The sequence below is a fragment of the Salmo salar genome, chromosome 14 (genome assembly GCF_965601325.2).
Source record: "Salmo salar chromosome 14, fSalSal1, whole genome shotgun sequence".
In the NCBI taxonomy this organism is placed as follows: domain Eukaryota; kingdom Metazoa; phylum Chordata; class Actinopteri; order Salmoniformes; family Salmonidae; genus Salmo; species Salmo salar.
In genome coordinates, this window is record NC_138304.1 from 70,641,991 (window position 1) to 70,654,581 (window position 12,591).

General features: G+C 41.7%; 1 protein-coding gene across 1 annotated transcript in view; it reads right to left on the minus strand.

Moving 5' to 3' along the window:
- Nucleotides 1-12,591, minus strand: part of LOC106570000 (voltage-dependent calcium channel gamma-6 subunit) — a 50,826-nt gene that overhangs the window by 28,660 nt on the left and 9,575 nt on the right. The window lies entirely within an intron of this gene.

Sequence of the window (12,591 nt, forward strand, 5' to 3'; positions counted from 1 at the left end):
AGCGTAAATCCTGCCAGCTGTATTTTATCCACGTCGTTGTTCAGCCACGACTTGGTGAAACATAAGATATTACCGTTTTTAATGTCCCGTTGGTAGGATATTCGTGATCATAGTTCGTCTATTTTGTTATCCAATGATTGTACGTTGGCTAATTGGACTGACTGATGGTAGAGGCAGGTTACCCACCCGCCGTCGGATCCTTCCAAGACCGATGTACACGATGTCTCTTTCTCATGCGAATGACGAGGATGAAGGCCTTCTCTGGTATCTGAAGTAAGTCCTTTGCGTCCGACTCGTTGTAGAAAAAATTGTTGTCCGGTACGAGGTGAGTAATCGCTGTCCTGATATCCAGAAGCTCTTTTCGGCTATAAGAGACGGTGGCAGAAACATTATGTACAAAATAAGTTACAAATAACGTGAAAAAACACACACAATAGCACAATTGGTTGAGAGCCCGTAAAACTGTAGCCATCTCCCCCGGCGCCATTATGTCCCATAACCTGCCAGAAGGACAACAGTCTCTACAGCACTTTACCAATCTCGGCTTTATGGGAGAGTGGCCAGACGGAACCACTCCTGAGAAAAAGGCAAATGACAGCACGCCTGCAGTTTGCAAAAATGCACATGAAAGACTCTGAGATCATAAGGCAAAAGATTCTTTGGTCAGATGAGACAAAAATCTTACTCTTTGGCCTGAATGCAAGGTGCCATGTCTGGAGAAAACCAGGAACAGCTCATCACCCACTGTCACGAGAATTTTCAATCCCAATGATAATAACTAACAATTATTAAACCTTTGACTAATTCCCGATGTTTGTAAGACCCTGGGTTTAATAATAATTAGGCAAAGACTCAGCTTATGTGAAAGGTTCATACAGTTTATTCACGAGAATGTTCTAAAGTCCACAATACAAAGACATGCCATTTTATAACTCACTCCCTACTTACACACATACCTCCACATAAACAGTAGATAGCCTACGCACATACATACACACGAACAGTAGGTAGAATATATCCTTCTCCATGGTTCTCACCACTGTTTATCACTACCAAACTGGCAGTTCCATCCCCCCGAGATTAGAGGAACCTTGATAGGACTCCCTGTCCTATCGTAAGTTTCTCAGAGTTCTAGCCAGGTCAGGTCATACACAGTTTAATTGTTCTCGGTATCTTCTTAGTCACACACGCACACATTTCTCTCCCTCACATGTCTCTACCGAACCTTATTGGACTTACATTTAGTACTTTAATTGTTCATGCTACATAAACTAATAATCACTAATAGTTACGTTTCAGGGTGGAATTCTTTAATCATTACCTTTAAGCATATAAATTCCCTTATCACCATCCCTACCGTGAAGCATGGTGGTGGCAGCATCATGGTGTGTTGTGAAATCTGTTATGAATGTATTGTAATGTTTTTAAAATTGTATAACTGCTTTAATTTGCCGGACCCCAGGAAGAGTAGCTACTGCCTTGGCTGCAGCTAATGGGGATCCATAATAAATACAAATACAAATATGAATGGTATGGAGATACTTTTCAGCGACAGGGACTGGGAGACTGGTAAGGATAGAGGGAACAATGAAGGGAACCAAATACATGCAAATCCTTGATGAGAACCTGCTTCAGAGTGCAAACGACCTTAGACTGGGGTGATGATTTATGTTCTAACAGGACAATGACCCCAAGCATACAGCCTAAGTGATGCTGGAATGGCTTCAGAACAAGGATGTGAAAGTCCTTGAGTGGCACAAGTGGCCAAAATCCCAGACATGAATTCCATTGAAAATATGTGGAAAGACATGCTGTACCACAGCTGCTCCCCAAGGAAGAATGGGAGAAAATCCCCAAATCCAGATGTGCAAAGCTGATACAGAAATACCCAAGACGATTCAAAGCTGTTATCATGGCCAAATGTGCTTATACTGACTCGGGTGTGAATACTTTTGTTATGTAAAGGAGAAATTTCTGTATTTCATTTTCAATACATTTTTCAAAACATGTTTTCATTTTGTTGTTATGGGCTATTGTGTGTAGATGGGTGAGAATGTATTCTTTTTTTATTCAGTTTTAATTCAGGCTGTAACGCAACAAAATGTGGAATACGTCAAGGGGTATGAATACTTTCTGAAGGGACTGTAAATGGTTCCCTAGTTTGTTCTGTTACATGGAAGTAGAATATAGTGTAGTTACAATGTATCTGTTGCTTGGACTTAATTAATCAACTTCTACAGGTGAAGTCAGAAGTTTACATACACTTAGGTTGGAGTCATTAAAACTCGTTTTTCAACCACTCCACAAATTTCTTGTTAACAAACTATAGTTTTGCAAGTCGGTTAGGACATCTACTTTGTGCATGACAAGTCATTTTTCCAACAATTGTTTACAGACAGATTATTTCACTTATAATTCACTGTATCACAATTCCAGTGGGTCAGAAGTTTACATACGCTAAGTTGACTGTGCCTTTAAACAGCTTGGAAAATTCCAGAAAATTATGTCATGGCTTTAGAAGCTTCTGATAGGCTAATTGACATCATTTGAGTCATTGGAGGTGTACCTGTGGATGTATTTCAAGGCCCACCTTCAAACTCATTGCCTCTGCTTGACATCATGGGAAAATCAAAAGAAATCAGCCAAGACCTAAAAAAAAAATTTGTAGACCTCCACATGACTGGTTCATCCTTGTGAGCAATTTACAAATGCCTGAAGGTACCACGTTCATCTGTACAAACAATAGTACGCAAGTATTAACACCAATGGACCACGCAGCCGTCATACCGCTCAGGAAGGAGATGCGTTCTGTCTCCTAGAGATGAACGTACTTTGGTGCGAAAAGTGCAAATCAATCCCAGAACAACAGCAAATGACCCTGTGAAGATGCTGGAGGAAACAGGTACAAAAGTATCTATATCCACAGTAAAACAAGTCCTATATCGACATAACCTGAAAGGCTCCTCAGCAAGGAAAAAGCCAGACTACGGTTTGCAACTACACATGGGGACAAAGATTGTAATTTTTGGAGAAATGTCCTCTGGTCTGATGAAACAAAAATAGAACTGTTTGGCCATAATGACCATCATTATGTTGGGAGGAAAAAGGGGGAGGCTTGCAAGCCGAAGAACACCATCCCAACCATGAAGCACGGGAGTGGCAGCATCATGTTGTGGGGGTGCTTTGCTGCAGGAGGGACTGGTGCACTTCACAAAATAGATGGCATCATGAGAAAGGAAAATTATGTGGATATATTGAAGCAAGATCTCGACATCAGTCAGGAAGTTTTAAAGTTTGGTCGCAAATGGGTCTTCCAAATGGACAATGACTCCAAGCATACTTCCAAAGTTGTGGCAAAATGGCTTAAGGACAACAAAGTCAAGGTATTGGAGTGGCCATCAGAAAGCCCTGACCTTTGTGGGCAGAACTGAAAAAGTGTGTGCAAGCAAGGAGGCCTACAAACCTGACTCAATTACACCAGCTCTGTCAGGAGGAATGGGCCAAAATTCACCCAACTTATTGTGGGAAGCTCGTGGAAGGCTACCCGAAACGTTTGACCCAAGTTAAAAAATGTAATGCCAATGCTACCAATGCTACTAATTGAGTGTATGTAAACTTCTGACCCACTGGGAATGTGATGAAAGAAATAAAAGCTGAAGTAACTCATTCTGACATTTCACTTTCTTAAAATAAACTGGTGATCCTAACTGACCTAAGACAGGGGATTTTTAGGATTAAACGTCAGGAATTGTGAAAAACTGAGTTTAAATGTATTTGGCTAAGGTGTATGTAAACTTCCGACTTCAACTGTGTGTATTACATATTGTAAATATATGCTCATAAACACCTGTATTATACTGAGACAAATTGAATGCTTGTGTGTTCTTGGGCAAAGGTCTGTCCAAAGCTATGTAGGGAAATAAACAGAACCTGAGAAAGGGTACATATGGGTGTCTGTAAAAGAAAGCCAAGAAGAATCAAGAAAATGGCTGACCGTGAGAATCTGTAGGAGTGGAGGGATATTTAAACAAAGGGGTGAGAGAGGGAGGGAGAGGAAGAGAGAGTTAAAATTATCCTCCTAGAGCAAATCCTTTTCAATCTGATCAGTGTTTGGGGATGGACTAACCAGCTTGGGACTGTAGCTTGTGACCAGGTAAGGAAACTTATTCACCCTAAAAACACTTATTACTCCTTGGGATGGTTGCATTTTTTTTAAATATACAAATCTAAAAAGGTATTTTTGGATTACATTCAGGATAATCTGCTTTGCTTTGTCCAAACAGTTGAGAGCCTGGCTTTAACTGTATTTAGAAACAGAGAGTTGAGTCTTTCTGATTGAAAGTAAATGTCTCCAAAGTTGTAGGGTGCTGTTCTTACTCTCTGGTGAAGTCTTGGATTCAGAAGAAAAAGGTAGTATAAAACAATGTGCTCAAATTTGAGGGCATAGCTTTAATTGATCTCACTCACTGTAGAAGAGTGTTAGTAATTGTCAAGACACTTTACCTGGAATTCTACGAATGCCTATAATATGTCACTTGAAATAGGTTAAAAAAAATCATGTAAATCAATTCTACAATAGACAGATTTTCCATAAGATCAAATGTGATATTTCAACTTCAGTATATAGGGGGATGATCTGAAATAGTTTGACGTGACAAAGTCGTGCAAATAGATAAGTTGTGACTGCTTATTTAGGAATAAAATAATTCATTTGGAGTAACCAAATGTATTGCTGCAATTGTGCATGTTTGTTTTCAAGCTGCATTGGGATTTGGATTATGTATTATTTATTGCTATTGGTAATTTTTCAATTTTCAACATTTATGGTCATTTCTGAAATCTTGTTTGTCAACTGCATATTCTCTCAAGTTCGTACTGTGGTATTGTGATTATGCTTCCCTAGATATAGAATAGAGAAGTAGATTGAAATGTCAAGAACCCTTTTGAAACCCTTTTTTCTAAGAGTGTAATGCTAAATCACGACATGATGATTGCTTGACTTGCGATACTGAATAGAGAATTTGTCCGAAATAGTTGGATAACAAGGTATTTCCCCAGTACATAAACACTTCCACTGTGCCAAGTTGGGTTTGGATAGTGCTAGTTTACAGAGTCAATGGGAACTTATAGTGTGAAGTCAGACGATCACCTTGGTTGTGTTAATGGGAATATTCACCACTATAGGCATATTTCTCAGTCCAATGACTTCTTTCAGCTGTTCTCTGGATGGGTTTGTGGCCACATGCTTGTGTCGAGGTCATGACATGACCTTTGACCCAGGCCCACGCTTGGCCACTTCAAATATTTGGCATCTCTACTTACTTGCGGTGACACAGAACCAATTATTTATTTGTTGCAGATATTTCTTATTGGTCATAAGAATACTACATTTCACAAGTTATTTTAGAACGAAAGATTGAAAGGAAACACAGTCATTATTTTAGATCATTTCCTGTCCTCTGTGGATTACAATGAAACATTGGCTCTTCTGCAGCTTCAACTAATCTATGGTCAGATTAAGTGTCTGTTTTATTCTTAACACACTTGGAGTTTTTGAAGGCATGGTATACAGTAGTATAGGAGACACCTGTCCTGCAGGATCCTGATACTGTAGCTGCCCAGTGGTAAATGTCACATCGTGTCATGGTTGAGGTTAAGTCGGGCACAACGTTTACACCTTTGCTTTAACCCTTGCAGTGAGGTTAACATGGCTCAGCCTATTTATATGAAGTGTTATCAGCAAGCATGTTTAACAAGCCAAAATTAAGGGTCTGTTGATCACATGTTCCTGTTACTAATTTTTAAAAACTCCAGTTAACAAAACACTTGTTGGAAACAGCATGGGTCCCACTTAGACTGTGTTTTAGTAATTACATGGATGGACCAGTCTGTGGTGGTACACTGTAATTGTGCTACACAGTCGGGGGTAGCACAGAGGGGTATGGCACAGTGGTGCCCAGAGAATGAATGAGAGCCACACGGTACATGTTAAAGTGCAACTCCACCATTTCTCAACCTCATTTTCATTATCTCCAGCACAATAGAAGTGTCAACATGTGAAAATGGCACATTTCTAAGTTTTGTAGAAATAAAAATATAAAGTAAAAAAATGACAATCAAAAGCTAAAACATTTTAAAAACAGTGACTTTCAAACACTGAGATTTGCGGTGACATGGGGAGCAAGAAAATACCCTCCCTTGGACTAGAAACTTGTTGCGAGGTTTGAAAATCACCGTTTTTTTTACTTTTAATCCTGCCCTGTGATGTCACAGAGAAGCCTTTTTGGTTGGACTTTTTAACCACAGATCATAGAAATGCGCTGTTTCACATATGTAGACACTGGTTTGGTGCTGGAGATTATGAATATGAGGTTGAAAAGTGGCAGAATTGTCCTTTAAGTGTTGAGAGCAAAAGGCGAGAAAGAAAAGTCGTATTTCTATTTCTACACAGCTAATGTGCTAAGTATATACCCATGATATAATACATGATATGATACAAACCCATGAAGTGATATACTGTACAATTTTAAAACTTTAATTTAGATGTAGGTTAATGGAAATTGTGAGAATGAATGAGAGCCACACTGTATGTGTTTAAGGGCAACTCCACCACTTTTCAACCTCATTTTCATTATCTCCAGCACAATAGAAGTGTCAACATGTGAAAATGGCACATTTCTAAGTTTTGTAGAAAAAAATATAAAGTAAAAAATGACAATCAAAAGTTAAAACATTTTAAAAACAGTGACCTTCAAACACTGAGATTTGCGGTGACATGGGGAGCAAGAAAATACCCTCCTAATATATTGTACAATTTTATTTTTTTTATTTAGATTTAGGTTAAAGGAAATTGTGTACCATTCTTAGCACCTACAGTATACTGAACATTTATTCTATGACATTATTTGTGGAGTGCAAATATTTGCAAATACTCTGTGAGCAGTTATATGCTAGCGTATTCTATATATTGCGTCAAGGTTAACCCTCTCCTCTCTACTCTTTCTAATTGATCACAGGCTTTCATTAGTCTCGTTCAAGCAACAGGGTGAATCACTGTACCAAGTTTACATGCCAATCAGCCCTGTTCAATGCGCATGCCGTGGAGCATTAATCAAGCACAGCATGGCACGAGGAGGAAAAGCTTCTTAAAAGCAACAGGACAGGGCATATGGAGATGTCAACCGACGTCTGGCTTGAATTGGCTTGTGGCCTGTAGACTGGCCCAGCTTCTCTGACCCGTGTGATAACGATGCTTTGACTTTCTGAAGTGAGCAGGCCAGGGCCAATCCTCTGCCCTACCATCAGGTATTAATCCTGGGAATCCTATTAGTAAGTCAACCTTGAGAGGAGGAAAGTCCCTCCGGGTTAGAAGACTTTGACTTGCCAAGGCTTGGGAAGATTCTTTGTGCGTAGGTAATCGTCCAAAACATTTTGTCATTCCATTGACTTATTAAAGGGATACTTCAGGATTTTGCCAATGAGGTCCTTTATCTACTTCCCAAGTGTCAGATGAACTCGTGGATGCCATTTTTATGTCTCTGCATACAGTTTGAAGGAATTTACTAACTAGCGTTAGCACAATTGCAAAATATCATTAGCATAACGACCAGAAGTCTATGGTATCAGTTTGCATACTAGCAGATACCCATAGACCTCCAGTCATTGCGCTAGTTAGCATTGGCTCGCGAAACTACCTTTAACTTCCTTCATACTGGACACAGACATAAAAATGGTATCCATGAGTTCATCTGACTCTGGGGAAGTAGATGAAGGGCCTTGTTGCCAAAATCCCGAAGTGTCCCTTTAAAGGCAGCTAACAGATTACTTATAACCTATAGGAAGTATCAATGTTACTGTAATTGCTCTATGAAGGAGCAGTGAAGCAGAAAGGAGCAAAGAAGTAGAAACACATGATAATGATGATTTGAGCAAGACTTGGTAAGACTAATCTAAAAATGATGTCCTTTATGATGGCTCTGAATTTACAGTACCAGTCAAAAGTTTGGACACACCTACTCATTCAAGGGTTTTTCTTAATTTTTTACTATTTTCTACATTGTAGAATAATAGTGAAGATATCAAAAATATGAAATAACACATATGGAATTATGTAGTAATCAAAAAAGTGTTAAACAAATCAAAAATATTTTAGATTTTAGATTCTTCAAAGTAGCCACCCTTTGCATTGATGACAGCTTTGCACACTCTTGGCATTCTCTCAAACAGCTTCACCTGGAATGCTATTCCAACAGTCTTGAAGGAGTTCCCACATATGCTGAGCACTTGTTGGCTTCTTTTCCTTCACTCTGCTGTCCCATTCATCCCAAACCATCTCAATCAGGTTGAGGTCGGGTGATTGTAGAGGCCAAGTCATCTGATGCAGCAATCCATCACTCTCCTTCTTGGTAAAATAGCCCTTACACAGCCTGGAGGTGTGTTGGGTCATTGTCCTGTTGAAAAACAAATTATAGTCCCACTAAGTGTAAACCAGATGGGATAGCGTATTGCTGCAAAATTCTGTGGTAGCCATGCTGGTTAAGTGTGCCTTGAATTCTAAATAAATCACCAGCAAAGCACCCCCACACCATCACACCTCCTCCTCCATGCTTCACAGTGGGAACTACACATGCAGAGATCCTCCGTTCACCTACTCTGCATCTCACAAAGACACAGCGGTTGGAACCAAAAATAAAAAAAATTGAACTCATCAGCCCAAGGACAGATTTCCACCAGTTTAATGTCCATTGCTCGTGTTTCTTAGCCCAAGCAAGACTCTTCTTATTATTGGTGTCCTTTAGTAGTGGTTTCTTTGCAGCAATTCGACTATGAAGGTCTGATTCATGCAGCTTCCTCTGAACAGTTGATGTTGAGATGTGTCTGTTACTTGAACTCTGTGAAGCATTTATTTAGGCTGCAATCTGAGACATAAAAATGGTATCCACGAGTTCATCTGACTTTGAGTAAATTGAAAAACTGAGCAATTACCAGAATCTCTCACTAGACTAAGACTTTTCTGTAATTCCAATAGTAAAACATTGTAGAATGCACAGTAAAATACTGTAAATCTGTTTAACAGCATTCATGCTGTAGATTGCTCTGCATTATGGGTAAAATGCTGAACAAAATACTGTAATTGGAAGCCTCCTGTAAAAATTACTCAAACATACTGTATTTCTTTATTATAATAGCTTATGCCTACTGTAGATTCAAATGATCAGTTTCAGGCACTAACCTCATGCTGTCAGGTGAGACACATGAATATCAGACTATTTTATTAAATATATTTTTGAAGATGCTGTGAAGTGGAAGAAAATGTTCAGCAACTACTGGGTAGGTACTGTACTTTGACTTATTTCTAAGTAATTTTATTGCTAGCCAACGTGGAATTACTGCATGTTTTTTTAGCTAACTTTGCTAGCTCAAGTTGACACAAGCCATTTCAGTCTGCTCTAAATTGCTTTGTAAATATCTTGCTGTGCGACCTAGACAAGAAATCACCCAGATAATAATTGCTGTGCTTCGCGGTACCGCAGCTTCTGAGTGCCATAGAGAATAAACTGAGTGCAGATTCTGGACCATTATGTTTTCAACATTACTACAGAGAAAACGGCTTATTTCTAGCAATTAAAAAGATATGACCATTGGATATGACCCATATTACCGGCGCAATTTTTTTTCTCCGGATTGACATGCAGCATTTAACACAAACCACGTAGAGGTCCGTTAAAGTACTCATGAGCCTCAGCCGCTAAAGCCAATGAGAATGACCAGTGCACCGGTGTTGTGTTGAGGTGCCTGCCGACCTAAGGTGCTTCCACTGGGCAGCTCTATCACAGTGTCGCCGGCGGTAGCTAGTAACGTGGCCAATTTTTACAAATATATTTTAGATTTCAAGTAGGATAGCAGCCTACACAAGAAATAACGAATATTGGTAGCCATCTAGATGTCACCGTGATACAGTCACAGTCCACTCTAGGGGGAAGAGCATGAATGGCAACAACACCGGGACCATGTCCTCCTTAGCTGTCACAACCGTGTGACACATCCGTGTGCGTACAACCTCTCAACAACATTGTTCCATAATGTTACAGTATTAGCTAAACCTGTTCACTTTACCAGTAGTATACAAACATTAGGCGGCACAGAAATAAAGAAAAATGTTTTGAGTCTGGTAAAATCATCTGTGGTATTGTGTAGGCTATAGTGTTTTATTAGTTAGCTAGGGTTTGAGGTAGGTGTATCTAGTAGTCTTATTTGTATTTGTTCAACACCTCAATTGATTTCATAAACTAAATTGGATATATGGCTGTACAGATTGGAATCAACCCAAGATGATGAATCTTGAAGATGGGGCAAAGTGACAAGGTGGGCCAGAGGAAGCCAGCTGTTTTCAACCCCTACCTTGCCCCATTCTTCCAAGAGCTCACTGAGTTTGAATGAAGACCTCTAGTGAGGTAAGTACAGTACACACACACACACCAATGGAGGCTGGCTCATAATAATGGCTGGAACAGAGTTAATGGAATGGCATCTAACACATGGAGACGATGTATTTGGTGTATTTGATACCATTCCACTGATTCCGCTCCAGCAATGAGCCCGTCATCTCCAACTAGTGTGCCACCAACTTCCTGTGACACATACACACACGACACCGGCTTGATATGTCCCTTGTCACCTATCTTTTTACTCACAGAGTAACCAGCTCTGGTGCTCTCTGCCTCTCATTCTATTCTTCATTTTTCTATGCTTGTCCTAGGGGTGAGAAGAGCTGACAAATCAGAACTGAGGATGATTGTTATGGAGCCCCATGAGGAACACCTGATGCTGCGCTGACTTCTCTCTCCTGGCTGCTCTCCAGCCCAAACTGTCCCGTTGTGTGTTTCAGCGCCTCTAACCCCCCTTACCCCGAATAGATGCTCTGATGACCATGGAGCTAGGATTGTACCCAATCTCCATCTTGGGAACAATTAACTCCATCTCCCTCTTTGTCTCACTCTCTCCCCCACACAATATAGTTTTTAAATTAGTGTTGTAGTGATCTTATTTGGTTACATATGTGTTAACAATTCTTACTTCTATTGTCAATTCTGTTGTTGATTTGTTAATGTTTTTACCAATTTGAATAAATGTATTTTATTTACAAATGTATTATTTTTCTTACATTTAGATTTTAGGGAGAATTTTACTACATTTACAGCATTATACAGACACCACACTTAATACTGATATTTTGCTTTACAGCAGGGATGTATGTTACTGTCATAGGCGTCGTAAGGATTGGACCAAGGCGCAGCTGGTAAAGTGCTCATCTTCTTAATTTATTTAAAGAAAACACTTAAACAAAATAAACAAATGACGTAAAACAGTTCCATAAGGCTCCCAGGCTATACAGAAAATAACCACCCACAAAACACAAGTGAAACAAACCTCAACTAAATATAGCCTCCAATTAGAGGCAACGACAACCAGCTGTCTCTAATTGGAGGTCCTACCAAAAACCCAACATAGAAATAGAAAACTAGATTTAAACATAGAAATAGAAAACATAGAACCTAAACCAAAAACACTGAAACACACAAAACAAACACCCCCTGCCACGCCCTGACCAAACTACAATGACAAATAACCCCTTTTACTGGTCAGGACGTGACAGTACCCTCCCCCAAAGGTGCAGACCCCGAATGCACCTCAAAAACAAAAACCCAACAAAAACAACCCCAAACTTAAAGGGAGGGAAGGGAGGGTGGCCACCGTCAACGACGGTCCCAATCCTCCCACTACGGAGATGGCACTGGCTCTGGGTGTAGCTCCCGCTCAGAAGACTCTATGCTGGGGAGCGTCGCTGGAGGCTCCTGGCTGAGGAGCGTCGCTGGAGGCTCCGGGCTGGGGAGCGTGGCTGGAGGCTCCTGGCTGAGGAGCGTCGCTGGAGGCTCCGGGCTGGGGAGCGTGGCTGGAGGCTCAGGGCTGGGGAGCGTGGCTGGAGGCTCAGGGCTGGGGAGCGTGGCTGGAGGCTCAGGGCTGGGGAGCGTGGCTGGAGGCTCAGGGCTGGGGAGCGTGGCTGGAGGCTCAGGGCTGGGGAACGTGGCTGGAAGCTCAGGGCTGGGGAGCGTCGCTGGAAGCTCAGGGCTGGGGAGCGTCGCTGGAAGCTCAGGGCTGGGGAGCGTCGCTGGCAGCTCCGGGCTGAGGAGCGTCGCTGGAGGCCTCCTGCGTGGAGCTGGGACCGTCTCCCCGGACTGGGGAGACTTACAGGAGATTGGGTGCGCAGAGCGGGCACAGGGCTCACTGGGCCATGGAGGCGCACCGGCGGTCTGGAACTCAGGGCTGGCACACCCCGTCCTGGCTGAGTGGTCACTGTAGTCCGGCACGGGCGGAGCGCTGGCACAGGGCGAACTGGGCTGTGCTGGAGAGTGAGGGCTGCCGTGCGTAGAGCAGGCGCAGGGTAAGCTGGACCGAGGAGACGCACTGGTGGCCAGATGCGCTGCGCCGGCGCACTTCTCCCTGGCTGCCGGCCAACTCTCGCCTCGTCACCAGCTCCCCACGGTAAGCACGGGGAGTTGGCTCAGGACTCCACCCTGACTCTGCCCAACT